The sequence below is a fragment of the Taudactylus pleione genome, unplaced genomic scaffold (genome assembly GCF_031769625.1).
Source record: "Taudactylus pleione unplaced genomic scaffold, aTauple2 ptg000095l, whole genome shotgun sequence".
Lineage (NCBI taxonomy): Eukaryota > Metazoa > Chordata > Amphibia > Anura > Myobatrachidae > Taudactylus > Taudactylus pleione.
In genome coordinates, this window is record NW_028284497.1 from 24,009,107 (window position 1) to 24,030,373 (window position 21,267).

The 21,267-nt window shown below is 41.5% G+C and overlaps 1 pseudogene; it reads right to left on the reverse strand.

Moving 5' to 3' along the window:
• The window catches only part of LOC148526678 (uncharacterized), a 145,420-nt pseudogene extending 125,509 nt beyond the window's left edge, over positions 1-19,911 (reverse strand).
• Between the last annotated feature and the right edge of the window lie 1,356 nt (positions 19,912-21,267).

Here is a 21,267-nt window from a genome sequence, read left to right on the forward strand (position 1 = left end):
AACTTGCTGACATTCTCACGGAATTCGAGACATACAATGATCATCTTGAGGACATTGAAAATCAAAATTGTCAGAAAAATATCTGCAGTACCCGAGTGTCTCTGTAGATTCTCTTCCTGAGTTCTTACAGGGACTTTTCCTACAGCTAATCCCAGATATCTCAAAAGCTTTACTTCATCTAGACAAGGCACACAGAGCATTAAATCCAAAACCCTCCCCCAGCTAACAGCCATGTGATGTCATATTATGTTTCCATTACTACAAAGCAAAAGAACAGATTATGCTATCGGTTTGAGGGTTTTCTACAATTTCATATTCTGGATTTCAGTTACAACTATTGCAGAGATTCCAAGACCTTGCTCCTTCCAATCTTAATACATATTGGCAGCTGCTCAATCACTTCAGTAATATCACTCAGGTGCATGTAAGGGAGGGGTTATTCTATACTAGAAACAACAAAAAGTAATCCCCCAGCGCTCAGAATGAAATCAGCAATAAGATTTGAAAAACTACATGGTGATAGATAATTCAGAGATCTCAATTGCATATATTTGCAAAAATATTGCTAAGCCTCCAGGCCACATCACGTCATCTCTGATACTGGAGGTCCCTATCACTTGGTCTGGGTCTGGGATGCAGAAACACAAAATAGCCTGTGAAGGCCAATCACCACATGGAAGCACACCGGTGAAAGACTAAAAAACGTGTTAATAAGAATAAAGCAAAAACTATGGGCCTGATTCAGAGCCGTTCGCTATTTGCTGTCGTTCGTTCAAAAACAAGGGGTGGCTATTCAAATGATCCGTTCGCAAATTGCAGTCTGTTCACACCTCTAAGTCTGAACGAGCGAGCAAAACATACGCTCGTTTATTTGTTAAAAACGCCCCCTGGCTGCTCACACCATACGTCATGTCCGCTATTTATTAGATTAATCGAGTACATCGACCAGCGTATGAACTGCTCGCTATTCTTGTGGTTGGTTTTTGCTACCACAATCTTGCGAGCAGTTCTGGCTATAAAATAACCCAGTGACGTGGTCAATGACGCTGCTGTATTAATTATGCACACCCATAAAACGCCCGTTTTGACCTTTAAGCACGCCTGCGTTCGGATCTCCACTCCCCATTTTCAAGCACCTTCCCCTGTTACCACCCACATATGCCTCATTCTGTCACTCAAAATAGCAGGCATTCGCTATATTGCGAGCACATATATTTCGGCCGCACTGACTGGTTCACGCATGCGTATAACGATCCGTACGCATGCGCAGATGTGTGAACATCGCTCGGAACGAGCGTACTGCCGCTAGCGAGTGGCTCTGAATGAGGGCCTATGTGTTAATAAGTAATACATAGGTGAAAGGTGTAATTAAAATGATAAGAAAAGAAAAAAATATATATATATATATATACAGAATACAGAAAAATCTATCATTTGAAAGTGTTAAAGTGCTAAATAAAGTTTTAAAGTGTGCCACCCCAGAGCAGCCCAGCCACACCAACCAAGGGGAGACCGCACCCCACAGCCATCCCCAAAACTGATATCTATGTTCAATTTGGGTTATATAATTGCCCGCCCAATCTTAAGAAGCATCGCAACCTCCTTAAAGTTACTTAATCATGTTAATCATTCTATCAGATATAAATGGGGCTTTCCCTTTCAGCCTCTAGTTACTAGAAACAGAGGTTCTTATGTGGTTAAAACCCCTACACAAGGTTATGAGCTGCTCAAATCCTTTGAAATCATTGGCGACTTTCCTGAGGGAATTCAAAAGCAGATCTCAACACTGCAACAAAGCCCAACTGCTCCAGCCCCTGAGTGGTCCAAAACCTGACTGATATCCCACCTTGAAATGTGACATCATGCATGTGATTATACTGTTTTGAATATTATAATTGTTGTCATTTTAGGACATTTTAATGCATATATCTGTGATGTTAATAGTTTGTTTCTGCTCTTAACTCTAGATTTGTAAGAGTTTAGACTCTCTCCACTTTCGGGTTGTGGCAGGTGTATAAGTTTATCTATTTTACTCTGGGTTTTCTTAACCTTGATACTATATTGTTTACTGCCCTGATTTACCCGATATGTTGTTTGTCAGTTATGTTGATCCAAACTTTGGTCTTTTCCCAGGCCTTAAGCCTTCATAAGTTCATAGCATGCATATATACTGTTTTTCATTTACTAATTTTTTCACAATGTTACCTTTTTTTTACCCATGCTGATAGTTAATTGATTAGCTTGATACTTTATTTCTGCATCTCCATATCACCCAATTTATTTCGCTCCCTGATCTCATGGTCACAGCTTTTATTCAGCTACCCACCCTGAATGTATATCACATTCTCACTTAATACGATTTAACTTTTATGCCATGTCCCCACCAAAAGAAAGGTCCAGGTGGCATTCTTCCTTTCTTGTTTAGACCCGGCCTTTGTACGGGAAAGGATATCTCTATACATCTTACCACAGTAGTTTTCATCTCTCTCGTTTATGTATTTTCCTTTCTCTCTCCTCCCTTTCTCTATTGCCAGTCAATATGCCCATCATATCCATTTCAGAACTACTCACTATTCATCCTTCATGAAGTTTACACTTAACGCTAATGGGTTAAACTCTACCACTTAAAGGGCCACGGCTATTCAGTACTTTAATTGCTGTAATCCTGTCATAATAATGCTCCAAGAGACACATCTCAAGGTTCCTCATCCTTCTATAGCATGTAAATTGTACCCCCAAGTCTTTTACTAAAATATGTCAGCTAAACTCAGAGGCACTGCAATCATGATTCAATGAGACTTTCCTATCACTATACATAATTCCATTGCTGATGATCACAATCGATACCTCATACTATCAGGTTCATTTAACCAAGCCACGATTATACTATGCAGCAGGGTTCCTTGTTCAACACCTTCTTTAACCACCTCTCTCAGCTACCAAGATGTCTTACTATTATAGGTGGTGATTTTAATACTATTCTAGACCACAAACTACATAGATCTCACCTGAACACGGTTTGCCCTGTATCCTATGGCAAGAGGATATACACTTTATTCTCCGCCTCATGATCTTCATACACATATTGATTATTTTGTAGTTAACAGTGACTCTAACCAGAAAGTCCCCAGGGCTCAAACTCTCCCTATCCCTTGTTCAGATCACCTTGCAATTGAACTAGAGCTCTGCATCCCTTACTCTACCTCTCCAATCTGATTCTGGCATTTAAATTAATCACTTCTCCTTAAAAAATTAAAAAAACACACATCAAGGAAATTGCCCCGGCTCTGACAGAGTATTATGCAAATAATTCTACTCCTGACATCTCTCCCCCCTATTTTATGGGAAGCCCACAAACTTATCTCAGAATAAGAATATACATTATCCTCCCTAACCCAGCTTCATCACTGTTACCCTAAATAATGCACCTCTCTCCAAGCTACTATTTGCATTGGTGATGAAACCCTTAGCCACCAAGATTAGACTCAGCAACAGTATCTCCGGTATTTCTGTTGGTGACTTAGAGCACAAAATCACTCTGTATGCAGATGATGCCATTTTGACCTAGATGGACACCCATTTGTCCCTTCCAATTTATTTTCTGAAATTGCTACTTATAGTTGGCATTCCAATTATAAAATCAATTCGGATAGGCTGAAATACCTTGGAGGCTGAAATACCTGGGAGTCTATCTTACTGAATCATACTCCACCCTCAATACAGCCAACTTCCCAAGGTTATTTTCCTCCATTAAATCTGACCTTTTCACCTGGAAAAAACTTTTTATTTCTTGGATTGGTTGTATAGCTGTGATCAAAATGACCAAATTACCTTGGCTGTTATACTTATGGCAGACACTTCCAATCCATATCCCTACTAAGATTCCAAGAAATCTTCAAATATAGATCGCACATCTTATTTGGGCAGGTAAATGGCCAAAGGTTAAGATGCGTTTATTGCAAAAACATTGCACCTCGGAGGCCTAGGTATACTACTGAGCAACCCAACTAACACCATGGGCCAAATGTAATAGGGTGAGAGTTCTGAAAATGTGAGAGTTTAGCAGTAATCTCTCACATTCATCGAGTTTTATCTTCAAAATGGAGAAACATCTGGATGAGGTCTCGACCATCGCGGCCATCACAAAGCACGCTCGTATAGCCTGTGGGTGGTGACCCACAGCTATACGAGCATCCAGGAGGACGCTCCATGAAAATGGAGCCCGGCCCTCATTCAGAGCGTGCGCTCTGCTCAGAGCGTACGGCTCTGAATGAGGGCCTTAGTTCCTACTCATTTGCATTCAATATATTCCACCTCTTCTGACCTTTGTTGGAAACTGTGTGGACAGTGAGGAACCCTGCTGCATATTTGGTGGTCATGCCCTCATGAGCACATATATTGGCTAGAAATTCATAAAATGATTTGTGATGTAGTTGGTATTCAAATACCAAACACTCCTTTATATTCCCTACTTTCTCGTCCTATCCCAAGTGTTACACGCGCTCAACAAAAGTTGATTAAACACATTTTGATCACAGCTAAATGCCTGATAGCAGTTCAATGGAAATAAATGCTATCTGCTCCACCTACAGAATGGAATGCATATCTCCAATCATACATGATACTCCAGATCACTTTGTTAAGGCCTGGACTCCATGGACCACTCACTTTAAAGCTGAACCCTCATTGACAACTCTTTAATTTTAATTATGTTATTGGATATAACTTCTCAAATAATCAAGTTCTATATTGACTTGCATTCACCCCCTTCCATTCAACTCCCCTTATCCCTTTCTTCCTCTCTTTTTCTTCTTCTACATTGCTGGATCCCATGTACAGTATCTAATCTGTTCTATATAGAATATACAAAACAAGATATATGTTATATGTTGAGATCCATTTGACTCTCTCACATACAATTTGTCTGGTAATTTTCATGTAAATTGCTTTACCTTGTATTGTATACTTTTATAATTGTTTTGTTGATGTAATGAAAAACCTTCAATAAAAAGATTAAAAAACAGTACAGTAGAACGTGATGTATGTAAAGTAAAACTAAATTTCAAAGAATATAAAATAAATGTTTTAGCAGTTTTTTGCTATTGCTAATTGAAAACCAATTAACAACCTATTCTACAAGTATCCCCCGAATGTATAAAGGAGGCGTGACAGCAGATGTCTCTGATATCAGCTGCAAAACCTCAATTTCAGATAGCATTCACACACCTATAGGTTTCTATGGGGACTGCAAAGCTGTAATTCAGGAGCTTGGCCCCAATAGGATAACACCATCTCCTTATTTGCTCCTTAGGTATGTGCTGATGATGATATTTTATAGTCTTGATCATTCAGCTTCCATTTAGTATTCACTTATGTATATTATTCCTATCTCTACTGATATTATCAACACCCTATTACACAAATGAAAAGGTTCATCTCTGAATTACTAAGGAGGTTTAGGATAACATACAACAAAAGAATGGGTAGATGCATGGGGACTGGATTAAATCTGATACTTAATGCATTAGACAAGGGTATCCTAATTTTATGTGAACCTTTGGTGTGACTAAGGGGTCTATTCATGATGTTAATTATCAGCATCCAAACTGATATTAACATTCCAACTCACCACGGACACTGGAGCAATGTTTCATTGCTCCAGTGACGAGACAGCTGATCCAAAAATAAGCTGTCACCATGAGTGGCTTCACTGCTATGAAAGGAGCAGTGAATCTTTTACCTGCTCCTTTTGAAGCAGTGATGTTAGAGCGCATGCATGACCTACAGGTCACGTATGCACACAACAGTCCAGAAGTCCGGTGGAAGGAGATAAACGGGTGGAGGGATCCAAAAGGATCCCTCTTCACAATCCGGGACTCTTTCCCATAGGGAAGGAGCAAGTTGTGAGCCCAGAGCAGGAGCACTAGCCATCTGTAGATGGGATATGCTCCTGCACTCAAGCCTAAAATATTGTATTTTTGGAGCTTGATAAATTCTGTCCCCATACTAGTGTATGGGGACAGAGGGCTATTCTGCCAGTGGTAGGAGATATCTGTGATTTCTCCTGCTACACCTTCTTGATGAATGGCCCGATAACTTAATTTTTACAATAACAGGTGAAAATATTAATTTTCACCTGCTTTTGTAAAAATTAAGTGATGATGAATAGGCATCTAAGAGACTGAAATATTATTAAGATTATTGCCTAACATGTTCAACATTCCTTCCTAACTCATTTCCTGCTTCTAGGATATCATATAGAGCCTCATCAATCAGATTTTCATATGTTTTATGTAAGTTGCTATACACAAATTGTGATTGCTACTCTACCCAGTAATTAAGATACAGATGTGTTCACATACTTCTTACTTCCTTGCATGTTAAACAGCACTACTAGTTGTAGCGTGGCATGGCTCGGTAGCGCAGAACATATTTTCATGCAACTTTTTACCTTCAAATGCATCTTATCTGCACAGTGATGCAAAAGAATGCACAAGCAGATTCTGCTGATTAAATTATATGCAGCATGTCTATATTCTATGTGCAAATGCAAGTATATCTACATGCGAAATGCTAGTGTCATAGCTACTGACACTGTATGATAGCATTTTGCATGCAGATACACCTGCATTTGCACACAGAATATAGGCATGCTCAGGGGTGGAACTACTGGCAGTGCAGCCGGTGCACTGCACCAGGGCCTGCCACAATATAGGGGTCCACACTGCCTGTATGGCAGGCTGCAGTGCAGCTGCTTGGCAGGCTGTTATCAAGGTTGTGACTGACCCAGCCGGCATCTACACGCAGTGTGTGGGCACTACAGGTGGCATAATGTGGGGGTACTACATTGTAGAATAATGTGTGAGCACTACAGGTGGCATAATGTATGGGGACTACTGGTGGCATAATGTGTGGGCACTACAGTGTTGCATTATGTTTGGGCACTACAGGTGGCATAATGTGGGGTACTACAGTGTAGCATAATGTGTGGGACACTACAGTGTGAGATAATGTGGGGGATAACACAGTGTGGTATAATGTGTCGGGCACCCACTGCATCTCCCTGCCTCTCCCTTTCACATCTGCCTATCACCCTCTCCCTGTCACCCACTGCCTCTTCCCTCTCCCTGTCACCCACTGACTGTTATCTCTCCCTGTAACCCACTGCTTCTCCTTGTCACCCTCTTCTTGTCACCTTCTTGCCTTTCTTTGTCTACCTCTTGCCTCTCCCTGTCACCCTCTACCTCTCTCTGTCCCCCACTGCACTTTTGAACTTGGAGTAGGGCAGAGGAGGGGAACCTAAAGCAAATTTATGCACCTGGGCCCACCATTCACAAATACCACCATTGGGCATGCTACATATCATTTAAATCAGCATAAGCTGCATGTGTCCTATTCACATTGCTATGCAAATAAGACGCATTTGAAGGTAAAGAGCAGCATGAAAAGATGCTCAGCGCTACTGAGCCTATGAATAATATGCCTAAAACAATAATGCTTAACATATTGTCACAGGCCACACTGGAGCACCGCAGGTGGTCCAGGACTTACCTGTACGGGCGCTCTTGCTGGGTCCATCTGGTGGGGATGCAGGATGCTGGTGGCTAGCAGGGTGTATGGGCAGGTTCCAGAGTGTAAGTGCTGGATCTCTGGCATGGCGAAGGTGCGGTGGCAGGGAGTCCGTACTGATACTGCCGGGTGCTGGACACCACCATCTTGGAGCTAGTCACATGACTGGAATGTTCCAATCCTGTCTGCATGATTCAGTGGACTTTGACAGCCAATTTAGCCAAAGCACTAGGTACTTAAGCACTTCCTGGGAGTTCTAGAGCTGCCAGTGCAACATCTTCCACAGCTAGTCTGTGTGCTAGTACTCTGTGCTCCATAGTCTCGTTTGGTTCAAGTGTTCCAATTTGCAGTACCCTATTGCAGAATTCTTTGGCTTCCTGCTCCACTTCGAAGTGTCATTGCCATTTGGTCTGTTCCATTACAGTTTTGGTGACCTACATCACTACCTGTGCTACGTTACAGATTCTCCTCCACCACCATTCTGCCAGCACTGGTACCAGGTTCCTGCATCTCAGCCTGCTCCAGAAGAGGTGCTCTGCATTCCCCGGAGGGGTTAGCTTTATCTGGACCACCATCCTCTGCCACTTCTGCTAAGGCGGTGACATTCATGAATAGGAATCCACTGCATCCAGCCTCACTCCAATTTCAGGAAAATGGTTGTAAGGATTTCTCTACGCCCAGTCCGGGCCTAAATTCTACTTTGGACATGACACATTTATTGTAATATGCCAGAGAAAAGTCAGCAACACTTGTACCTACCAATATGTCCACATATATCTTACTTCCTAATGCATTAAACAGCCCTTCTAGTTGTGCCATGCCGTGGCATGACTCGGTAACATGTCTTTTCGTGTGACGTTTTACCTTCTAATGTGTATTATTTGCAAAGCAATGTGAACATGATGCTCAAGCAGCTATTGCTGATTAAAATATGTGGCATGCATATAGTCTGTGTGCAACTGTGGGTATATCTGCATGTGAAATTATATGTTACAGTGTCACAGCCGCTGAACCTGTAACATAGAATTTTGCATACAGATACACCCATAGTCGCACACAGAATTTTGGAATGTCAAATATAATTTTAAGTCGCACGGCACTAATACATTATGTTTAACGTGACTTGTAATGCACAGAGGTAACATATATTTGGACACATCTGTAACCAAGAGGGTCCATTCTTCTCCAGCACCTATCTTCCTCAAGTTTTTCTGTAATTCTTCAACCTTATTTAAATGTCCAATAATGTATGACTTATTATCATCTATACAGTATATGTGCAACATTCTTGACCTACTACAGCACATGTACCATCTCCAGCTGGCATTTGGTCCAGCGCCATTCTTTTCTATAAAGCCACCTTCCAAATTTGCGCAACTTCTTCCACTGATTGATTAAGAGAAACAACCAATTCTCCTATCATCTGATCCAATAAAGTCTATATTTCTGAACTCACATTTTCTACCATGAAAATACTGGAAAATGAAAAATGTACTCCAGCAGTATGTTCACCATCTGAGAATCTAAAGTATATATCCCCTTTTTTCACTTCCCTCTTTCTATGCTGTTTCAGGTAATTCAGATCAGCAGACATCAAGTCATGTTCTACAGGTATGTTTTTCTGGTATTGATCTTAGTGGTCAGTAACTTTTACAAAGGGAACTACAGAGAGGAGTACTCATTATCCACTGGCTCTTAAGGGAATCCATGAATAGGCCAATTTTCCACAAACCCAATACATACCCTTAGGCAAGGGAATGCTACTTTAGTATAAGTGAGTACCATAAATGTCATAAAGTAAGCCGTATTGTTTTCTGCTTCATCTGTACAAGTTGCATTATCAAAAGTATTAATACCAACAGGAGCTTAGATTAATCAATGAACAGGTACTAGGCATCTTAGTTACAAATGTTGCTCATGTACATTTAGTATAACCCAGATTTTGTCCTTTAACATGCAATTTGCTAATAGAACCTTATTTATCCTTATAATTAATTTTCTGTCCAATACATTGTTTATCATCTATATTAATGCAAACTCAGGTCTCCCTATAGCAAATGTCACTTGCAAGGCAGGGGTATAAATTATACTAGTTGCTGATACATTAAGATATGGAAAATCTACTACAGATTGCATTTTAGGTGCATTGTTAAAACAGGGTTGATTCCTATTTGTTTGCTTATGGCAAGATATATATCATGTATGTGGTGTTGATAAAGTGAGCTTGTATGGTGTTGATATGTATAGGTATGCCTGCCTCTACACTCATAGGAGAGTACAAATCCAACATTTACTTTTGTTAAGTGTCTTTGCAATCCTACTATGCATTTCTATCATGGACTTTCTTGTTAAATCATCTTTATGATCTTCCCTTTATTAGTCTTTATGTACACATGTGCTTCCTAGTGCACTATTATCATATAATGGATATTTATCATATGTATGATTGGTCATGTCATCCAATCCTATTTTCTTGAAGAATATCCTCTGTCTGAGCTGTCTCAGGAGATTTAATTATTTACACTGTGCAATGTGAATCTACATCATTTTCTCATTTATTTTAACAGCAGCTGGAGTTGTCAGCAAAACTCGATAAGGTCCTTCCGACTGGTCTATCAGCAAGTCTAATCTCAGGAAATTCTGGACCATCACTTCATCACCAGGTTGTAGATCATGGCAAGCACCTTCCACAGTGATAGGCTGTGACTGATTACAGCAGCACATTGCTAGTTGCTTAGTGAGATGAGATAATTTACATTGAAGTAATTTCTCTTACTATGGACCTGATTCAGGTTAGTTTGCAAGGCTGCGTTCGTATGCAGCTGGCCGATGTCTGCATTCTGCTCATGTGCATGCATCGCAGTGCATGTGCACAAACCAGCCGCTGCAATCGGAATTCGATTGCAGTAAACATGCAGCCCTATTACACAGTGATTGACAGGAAGTGACCTTTTGGAGATGGAGAGAGGGGGGTCGGGTGAATGCAAGCGTGCCTGTGCATTTGAATGCCATTACAGAGGCATGCATAATTAAGTCCCTGCGATTGTATACATAGCCAGAGATCTAGTTGATGAGAGGAAGTCTAGCAGTTTGTGTAGCAGGTCATGGTCCACCACAACTGTGCATATGAAATTGCTGTTACTTGATGTTACTGATGTTTTTGCTGACTTGCGGATGCATGTCATGGGAAGTGGGTGGCTTTATACAGTTGTGGGTGTCTTGCTATAGTGCAACGGTTGCCATGCAATTGCATTCAATAGCAGATTTGTGCTGTGAGCGAGTGCGTGCAAACCAACCTGAATCAGGCCCTAAGTTCATATGCTGGTGCAATAACAACATTGGGCAGCTTTCCAAACAGTATCTCATAGGAGGAAATATTTAATTCTCCTCTAGTGGTTATTCTGATTGAATGCAGAACTAATGGTAAAGCTTCTGGCCAATGTAAACTAGTTTCTCTGTATTTTTTAGAAAGTTTTTTTTTTATATGTCCCATTGTAATGTTTGACTTTTCCATTAGTTGTGAATGATTTGCTGTATGTAGTTGTTGTTTTATTTCAAGAAGTTGACACATCTTTTAAAATCTAGTCCAGTAAAATGTGTGCAGACAAATTCCTGTGTGATTTTCTGAGCAGTAATTTATGCTGTTCCACTAGCCACATCATACCTGTGAAGGACCTAGGATGTCATTCCCAAAATGGCAGCTTAGGTAGAAGTGGTGATGTGTACATTTTGAATTTGCTGGTTTTCACCACTTGTCTACAGCAAGCAGTGACCTATTGTTCCAGCTGTCCGTAATTGGGGAAAGGTCACTAACCACCACCTACACAAGTGCATTCTTGGTAAAGGTATATAAGCCACATGAAATCTAAGATCAGTCTCTTTGAATACTGCACTCATTACATACACATGGACTTTAGCATGCTTATTTGGACACATTGCAAGTATAATTTCATTTATCTGTCTGTATATGTTCTGCCTGTATTGTGTATCCATATATTGTTTTCACCATCCTGCAATATAATCTATACAATATATTTAAACTAGGGGTGTGCACCGGCCACTTTTCGTGTTTTGTGTTTTGGTTTTGGATCTGGATCTTTCTTCGTGTTTTGGATCTGGATTGGTTTTGCCAAAACCACCCTTCCGTGTTTTGGGTTCTGGGTTTTGTGTTTTGGATCTGTATTTTTTTGAAGAAAAGCATAAAAACAGCTAAAATCACAGAATTTGTAGGTTTTTCTGCTCCTATGCTATTATTAACCTCAATAACCTTAATTTCCACTCATTTCCAGTCTATTCTGAACACCTCATACCTCACAATAGTGTTTTTATGTCCAAAAGGTTGCACCGAGGTAGCTGGATGACTATGCTAAGCGACACGAGTGGGTGGCACAAACATGTGACCCATCTAGGCGTGATACTGCAGTGGCAGACAGGATGGCAGTTTGAAAAACTAGGCCCCAAACTGTACATAATGCAAAGAAAAAAAAGAGGTGCAAGATGGAATTGTCCTTGGGCCCTCCCACCCACCCTTATGTTGTATAAACAGGACATGCACACTTTAACAAACCAATCATTTCAGCGCCAGGGTCTGCCACACAACTGTGGCTGAAATGATTGGTTCGTTTGGGCCCCCACAGAACAAGCTGGCAATTAATCTGTCCCTGCACAAACTGGGTCTACGGAGGCAAGATGTCATCCTCATCCTCCTCATCCACCGATTCCTCACCCTCTTCAGTGTGTACATCCTCATCCTCACAAAGTATTAACTCGTCCCCACTTGAACCCACCACCACAGGTCCCTCTGTGGCTGGTCTCCCTGGAAGAGCTGATAATTCATTTTGATGAACATCATCTTCTCCACATTCTGTGGAAGCAACCTCCTACGCCTTTCGCTGACAAGGTTCCCGGCTGCACTAAACACTCTTTCGGAGTACACACTGGAGGGGGGGCAACTCAGGTAAAATAGAGCCAGTTTGTACAGGGGCCTCCAAATTGCCTCTTTTTCCAGCCAGTACAGGTATGGACTGTCTGACATGCCTACTTGGATGCTGTCACCGATGTAATCCTCCACCATTCTGTCAATGGTGACAGTATCATATGCAGTGACAGTAGACATGTCAGAAATTGTTGCCAGGTCCTTCAGTCTGGATCAGATGTCCAAACTTGGTACTGCCTGCCCTGCATCACCGCCAGCGGGTTGCTTAGGATACCTAAGTTTTTTCCTGGCAGCCCCAGTTGCGGGAGAAAATGAAGAAGGAGCTGTTGACGTGTCACGTTCCGCTTCAGCTGACAGTGTGTTCACCAGCAGGTCTTTGCACCTCTGCAGGCTTGTGTCGGCCAGAAAGAGAGACACCACATAGGCTTTAAACCTAGGATCGAGCACGGTGGCCAAAATGTAGTGGTCTGATTTCAACAGATTGACCACCCTGGAATCCTGGCAAAGCGAATGAAGGGCTTCATCCACAAGTCCCACATGCCGAGCGGAATCGCTCCATCTTAGCTCCTCCTTCACTTTCTCCAGCTGCTTCTGCAAAAGCCTGATGAGGGGAATGACCTGACTCAAGCTGGCAGTGTCTGAACTGACTTCACGTGTGGCAAGTTCGAAGGGCTGCAGAACCTTGCACAACACGGAAATCATTCTCCACTGCGCTTGAGTCAGGTGCATACCCCCTCCTTTGCCTATGTCATAGGTGGATGTATAGGCTTGATTGGCCTTTTGCTGCTCCTCCTCCTCTGAAGCACATAGAGGGTTGAGTTCCACTGCGTCACAACCTCTTGCTTCAGGTGATGGCGGGGCAGGTTCAAGAGTGTTTGCTGGCGCTCCAGTCTTCGGCACACAGTCGCTGAATGGAAAAAGTGGCCAGAAATTTTTCGGGCCACCCAAAGCGTCTCCTGCACGCCCCTGTCGCTTTTCAGAAAATTCTGCACCATCAAGTTTATTGTGTGAGCAAAACATGGGACGTGCTGGAATTTTCCCAGATGTAATGCCCGCACAATATTGGTGGCGTTGTCAGATATCACAAATCCCCAGGATAGTCTAAGTGGGGTAAGCCACTGGGCGATGATTTCCCTCAGTTTCTCTAAGAGGTTGTCGGTGGTGTGCCTCTTACTGAAACCGGTGATACACAGCGTAGCCTGCCTTGGAACGAGCTGGCATTTCTGAGATGCTGCGACTGGTGACGCTACGTAAGGTGATACATCTACCCAGTGGGCTGTCACAGTCATATAGTCCTTAGTCTGCCCTGTTCCACTTGTCCACATGTCTGTGGTTAAGTGGACATTATGTACAACGGCATTTTTCAGGACACTGAGGACACTTTTTCTGACGTTTCTGTACAGTCTCGGTATCGCCTGCCTAGTGAAGTGGAATCTAGATGGGATTTGGAACTGGGGACACACTACCTCCATCAATTGTCTAAATCCCACTGCACTAATGGCGGATACCGGACGCACGTCTAACACCAACATAGCAGTCAAGGCCTCAGTTATACGTTTTGCTTCAGGATGACTGCTGTCGTACTTCATCCTCCTCGCTAATGACTGTTGGAGGGTCAATTGTTTAGTAAAAGTAGTGGTGTTCCTACTTCCTCTCTGGGATGATGAACGACTCCCAGCAGCAGCAACAGCAGCAGCGGCAGCAGGAGGCGTAGCAATGCAGGATCCTCCGGAGGAATCCGGGATAGGAGAGTTAGTCATGCCAGTGACATGGCCTGCAGGACTACTTCCGATCCTGACTAAGGAGGAAATTGACGAGGAGGGAGTTGACGGTGTGGTTTGCAGGCGCTTGGATACAATAGGACAACGGGATTTAGGTGTCCCTGGACTGCTTACGGTCTTAGCCAAAGTTTCTGAACTTGACAGTAACTTATTATGAACGCGCTGCAGGTGCCGTATAAGGGAGGATGTTCCTAGGTGGTTAACGTCCCTACCCCTACTTATTCCACCTTTACATAAGGTACATATGGCAAGACAGTTGTTGTCCGGATTTGGATAGAAATATTGCCAGACCAAAGAGGTGGAATGTTTGGTCTTCTGCCCAGGCATGACCGTGATGGGCTTTTTCATCCCACGGACAACAACTGTCTCCCCCGAAGCCTGATTTAAACAAACCACATCACCATCAGAATCCCCCTCGCCAACTTCCTCCTCAGCGCCAGCTACACCAGTATCCTCATCCTGTTGTACTTCAACAGTGACATCTTCAATTTGCATATCAGCAAGTGGACTGTGGGTGCTCCTTTCAGGACTTGCAGGGGGCGTGCAAATGGTGGAAAGAGCCACCTCTTCCCGTCCAGTGCTGGGAAGGTCAGGCATCGCAACCACCACCACACTTGGACTCTCCTTGGGGATTTGTGATATCTTCTTAGAAAGCACAGTTCTTCGCTGTGCTTTAGCCAGCTTAACTCTTTTGATTTTTTTAGTGAGAGGAGGGCTTCCATCGTCATGTGAAGCTGAACCACTAGTCATGAACATACTAGGAATCGACCTTAGCCGTTCCTTGCCACTCCGTGTCGTAAATGGCATATTGGCAAGTTTATGTTTCTCTTCAGCTGATTTAAATGTTTTTTTCAAGGTCATTTTCCTGAACTTTGTCATTTGGGATTGTATGTGCCCTCTATTATGACATTGGGCATCGGCCTTGGCAAACAACGTTGATGGCATGTTATCGTCTATGTCATGACTAGTGACAGCAGCTTCAGCACTAGGAGGAAGTGGTTCTTGATCTTTCTCTATTTTATTTCTATCGGAGAAAGTTTGGTCCTCCATTATGTTATATCGATTTGATATATACGTGCGGCTAAACACAGAAAATATTTTTTTATTTTTGCTGGAGAGTAGTGCACTTTGTGGGTTACACCAGCCTTTAAGAAATGAGCCAGCCGGCTCTTTACTTATGGGACACAGGCGCACGCTTGGCGCTGCTCCTTTGTTGATGCACGTGCGGCTACTGCGCACACAATTCACAAACACAGAAAATAATTTTTTTTTTGGTTTGGACTGGAGTGTACTTTGGGGGTTACAGCACCCTTTAACAGTCAAGCCAGCCGGCCCTTTACTTATGACACAGGTGCATGCTTGGCACTACTTTGTTGATGCACGTGCAGCTACTGCGCACACAATTAACAAACACAGAAAATAATTTTTTTTTTGGTTTGGACTGGGGTGTACTTTGGGGGTTACAGCACCCTTTAACGGTCAAGCCAGTCGGCCCTTTACTTATGACACAGGCGCACGCTTGGCACTACTTTGTTGATGCACGTGCGGATACTGCGCACACAATTCACAAACACAGAAAATATTTTTTTTTTTGGTTTGGACTGGAGTGTACTTTTGGGGTTACAGCACCCTTTAACGGTCAAGCCACCCGGCCCTTTACTTATGACACAGGCGCACGCTTGGCACTACTTTGTTGATGCACGTGCGGCTACTGCGCTCACAATTCACAAACACAGAAAAAAAATTTTGTTATTTGGTTTGGAGTGTACTTTGGGGGTTACAGCACCCTTTAACGGTCAAGCCAGTTGGCCCTTTACTTATGACACAGGCGCAAGCTTGGCACTACTTTGTTGATGCACGTGCGGCTACTGCGCACACAATTCACAAACACAGAAAATATTTTTTTTTTTGGTTTGGACTGGAGTGTACTTTGGGGGTTAAAGCATCCTTTAACGGTCAAGCCAGCCGGCCCTTTACTTATGACACAGGCGCACGCTTGTCACTTCTTTGTTGATGCACGTGCGGCCACTGCGCACACAATTCACAAACACAGAAAAAATATTTTGTTATTTGGTTTGGAGTGTACTTTGGGGGTTACAGCACCCTTTAACGGTCAAGCCAGCTGGCCCTTTACTTATGACACAGGCGCACGCTTGGCACTACTTTGTTGATGCACGTGCGGCTACTGCGCACACAATTCACAAACACAGAAAATAATTTTTTTTTTGGTTTGGACTGGAGTGTACTTTGGGGGTTACAGCACCCATTAACAGTCAAGCCAGCCGGCCCTTTATTTATGACACAGGCGCACGCTTGGCACTACTTTGTTGATGCACGTGCGGCTACTGCACACACAATTAACAAACACAGAAAATAATTTTTTTTTTGGTTTGGACTGGAGTGTACTTTGGGGGTTACAGCACCCTTTAACTGTCAAGCCAGCCGGTTCTTTACTTATGACACTGGCGCACGCTTGGCACTACTTTGTTGATGCACGTGCGGCTACTGCGCACACAATTCACAAACACAGAAAATAATTTTTTTTTTGGTTTGGACTGGAGTGTACATTGGGGGTTACAGCACCCTTTAATGGTCAAGCCAGCCGGCCCATTACTTATGACACAGGCGCACGCTTGGCACTACTATGTTGATGCACGTGCGGCTACTGCGCACACAATTCACAAACACAGAAAATAATTTTTTGGGGGGTTTGGACTGGAGTGTACTTTGTGGGTAACAGCACCCATTAACGGTCAAGCCAGCCGGCCCTTTACTTATGACACAGGTGCACGCTTGGCACTACTTTGTTGATGCACGTGCGGCTACTGCGCACACAATTCACAAACACAGAAAAAATATTTTGTTATTTGGTTTGGAGTGTACTTTGGGGGTTACAGCACCCTTTAACGGTCAAGCCAGCTGGCCCTTTACTTATGACACAGGCGCACGCTTGGCACTACTTTGTTGATGCACGTGCGGCTAATGCGCACACAATTCACAAACACAGAAAATAATTTTTTTTTTGGTTTGGACTGGAGTGTACTTTGGGGGTTACAGCACCCTTTAACGGTCAAGCCAGCTGGCCCTTTTCTTATGACACAGGCGCACGCTTGGCACTACTTTGTTGATGCACATGCGGCTACTGCGCACACAATTCACAAACACAGAAAATAAAAAATTTTTTGGTTTGGACTGGAGTGTACTTTGGGGGATACAGCACCCTTTAACGGTCAAGCCAGCTGGCCCTTTACTTATGACACAGGCGCACGCTTGGCACTACTTTGTTGATGCACGTGCGGTTACTGCGCACAGAATTCACAAACACAGAAAATAATTTTTTTTTTGGTTTGGACTGGAGTGTACTTTGGGGGTTACAGCACCCTTTAACAGTCAAGCCAGCCGGCCCTTTACTTATGACACAGGCGCACGCTTGGCACTACTTTGTTGATGCCTGTGCGGCTACTGCGCACACAATTCACAAACACAGAAAATAATTTTTTTTTTGGTTTGGACTGGAGTGTACTTTGGGGGTTACAGCACCCTTTAACGGTCAAGCCAGCTGGCCCTTTACTTATGACACAGGCGCACGCTTGGCACTACTTTGTTGATGCACGTGCGGATACTGCGCACACAATTCACAAACACAGAAAATCATTTTTTTTTTGGTTTGGACTGGAGTGTACTTTGGGGGTTACAGCACCTTTAATGGTCAAGCCAGCCGGCCCTTTACTTATGACACAGGCGCACGCTTGGCACTACTTTGTTGATGCACGTGCGGCTACTGCGCACACAATTCACAAACACAGAAAATTTGCCTCGATTGCAGATCCGAGTCAGGCGGGAAAAGTCGAGCCTGACTCGGATCTGCCTCAGATCGGGGGGGCTCGGGGGGGTTCGGATTTCAGAAATCCGAACCCGCTCACCCCTAATTTAAACACTACAAAAATTATCACTGCAATTTATCTACAATTTAATACCTATCTGCATTACAATGGACTGTTTTCACACATGCCTGTGCAAGCTCATATTACATATATATATATATATATATATATATATCTTCACCCATATGCCTGTAATGTGTACAGGCATATGGGTGAAGAGATATATCTATAAGTGTAATGTGTGCAGCACATACACACCCAGACATACACATTAATATATTCTCCTAGGTGTTTTATTTCAGATATGTTTTATTCTATAATGTATTAATAGACTTATGTTCTGTTGTAGCATATGGAAGAAGCTCTTACACACAGACACACACTCACACCCATGTGCTCTGCCAGGAGCATACACACACACACACACAATCCTTTAGGTGTTTACTATCAGATATTTTATACCCTATAATGTATTGTTAGACAATGGGTCAGTCGTAGCACATGGAAGAAGCTTGTATGTACACATAACACACACTCACACCCACATGTTCTCTTTGCTCATACAAACACATGCATGCTTATTCTATCTTTCTCTATCTCTTTACACATATTCATGCATCCACAAAGAGCAATACTGATAATAGACACACATATATTATTTATATCTTTCAGCATACATATACACAAACACATACACACAAGTATCCCTGAATTTAAATACACTAGGAGGATTAAATATACAAAGTAATATTAGCAATAGAATCACCACACATTATAAGATTTGAAATGCAACTCACTTCTCAAGTAGTTTAGCACTATAGATGTATGTTGAAACTACAGTATAATGTATTATACCTATTATATGTAAACATTTTATGCATTTTGCATATGAAATTGAAGTTATCTTTATAAAGTAAACACGTTTGTACCTTACGTCTATTTGTTTAGATAACTGAGAGAACAAATGAGATGTTTATCTATATTTATAATGCAGTATAGATAATTGGATGATAGATTAGGTATTTATTTAGTGATTAACACATAATGGTGAGCTATTTGACATGGAGGTCAATAGATGTGTTTTACTTTGTTTGATCTGGTTCTATATTGCCAAAGATATTGCATAAGTCACTCTTACAAATTTCTAGTTAGGATGTTTTAGCATTGCAACTTGTGGTTGATGAGGTACAAGGTGAATGTTCTGTAAATCAATACCTCTTAATTACATTGGATTTGTCACAGGTGCATATGATTTGACGTGACTATAATAACTGAAAAGTTGCAAATTGCATTATATCCCAATAATTAATGAGATTAGTTATTATTAAAATCAAAGGTATTATGATTATGGTGGGGAGGAAAACACAAGCCTCCTATAACAATACCTTTCAACCCACCCTGAAAACAAATCTACACATACCAAAACATACTAAAACATTCTTACCTTTGGAAGCTGAATTAAATCAATCTGTATGATTTGTAAAGGACCTGATGTTTGGGGAAGATGTATATCTATTGTTTAAAACTGGCCAGCCTGCATTTTTCTGCAAGCAGATAATACAGGAAGCACAGAATCTGGCTGCAAGTGATGAAAAAGCTAGAAGCATACCAAAAGCCTGAACCAAACTTATCATGGCCATCTTACCTGCTTGGGTCAATTTATGCAACATCTGAGCCAATGTCGGCAAGAGTGATTTTGGGACAACAGTCTTACCTTCAAAGATTTGTCACAAGCCTTCATTGTCCTGTGTAGACTTTGCATTCTCCCACTTGGTCTCTTCCTGTAAATCACAATCTTTTTGCATTTTGATTAATATTTCTTCACTTGGTATACATATATCAATAGATGAACAAACATGTTCTATTATTATTATTATTATTATTATTATTTTTATTTTTTTTAATGCTTCCTTGATAGCTACCATTAACATAATAAACTATTACCCTCTGGAAAATCAAGGAAATAACATGGAATGACAATATGACATTAGTAACGGCAGATGTTGCCACTTTATATACAAATATACTGCACAATAAAGGCATGGAAGCAATAAAGTGGCATCTTGACAAGACGGATTTTATAAGTGAAAAGAAAGATTTTATTATTAAAAGTATAGATTTTATTCTCACTAACAACTATTTTTATTTCAATGGTGACTGTTACATGCAAATAAATGGAATCGCTATGGGTATGAAATTTGCACCCAGTTGTGCCAATTTGTTTATGGCATACTGGGGGGAGGAACACATCGACAAAAGGAAGAACAAAGGCTTAAAACATTGGTATAGATGCATAAACAATGTGATTTTTATTTGGAAGGAAACTAGGGAGAATTTAGAAAAATTGTTTATAGATCTTAATAGAAATGATTTTAATGTCCATTTGTCTTTCCAATCAAGTCAGAGTGAGATCAACAATTTGGATCTAACAATTTACATAGAGAATAACAGATTAGAAACAAGAAGCTACAGTAAAGCGACAGATGCCAATAACTTTATTTCAAATACTAGTGAACATCATAGCAACTGGCTTAGAAGTGTTCCGAAAAAGTCAGTTCCTAAGAATAAGATTAAATTGCAGTAAGAATGATATATGTGCCAAACTAATTTTGAAAATGCAGAAGAGATTCCAGGATAAAGTATATGATAAAGAAACATTGGAAAAATAAAAAAAATGAAGTCTTGGAAAAAGACAGAGAAATCCTAACTCAAAAGAAGAAAGATAAAATAATAAAAGATGAAGAGATACAATATGCATTCATTACTGAGTATATGGGACAGCATAAAAAGATAGAATCCATATTCTAAAAACATTGATTTTTTTAAGAAAAATTATGTTTTTAAGAAAATAAAATGCCATTCCTATGTGACCACGTTTTGTTTACAGAAGGGCACCCAATTTAAAATATATATTAACTAATAATGCGTTAGCATCGGAATCAACACATCCAGTGAGAAACAAAGGCTTATTCAGATGCGGAAGCTGTATAGCTTCTAAAGAAGTGAAAACAGGGAAGACAAAATCTGGACTTTGAAAGAAATGGACAAAAATTCAAATTACAACAATTTATGACCTGCCATACAACAAACATGGTCT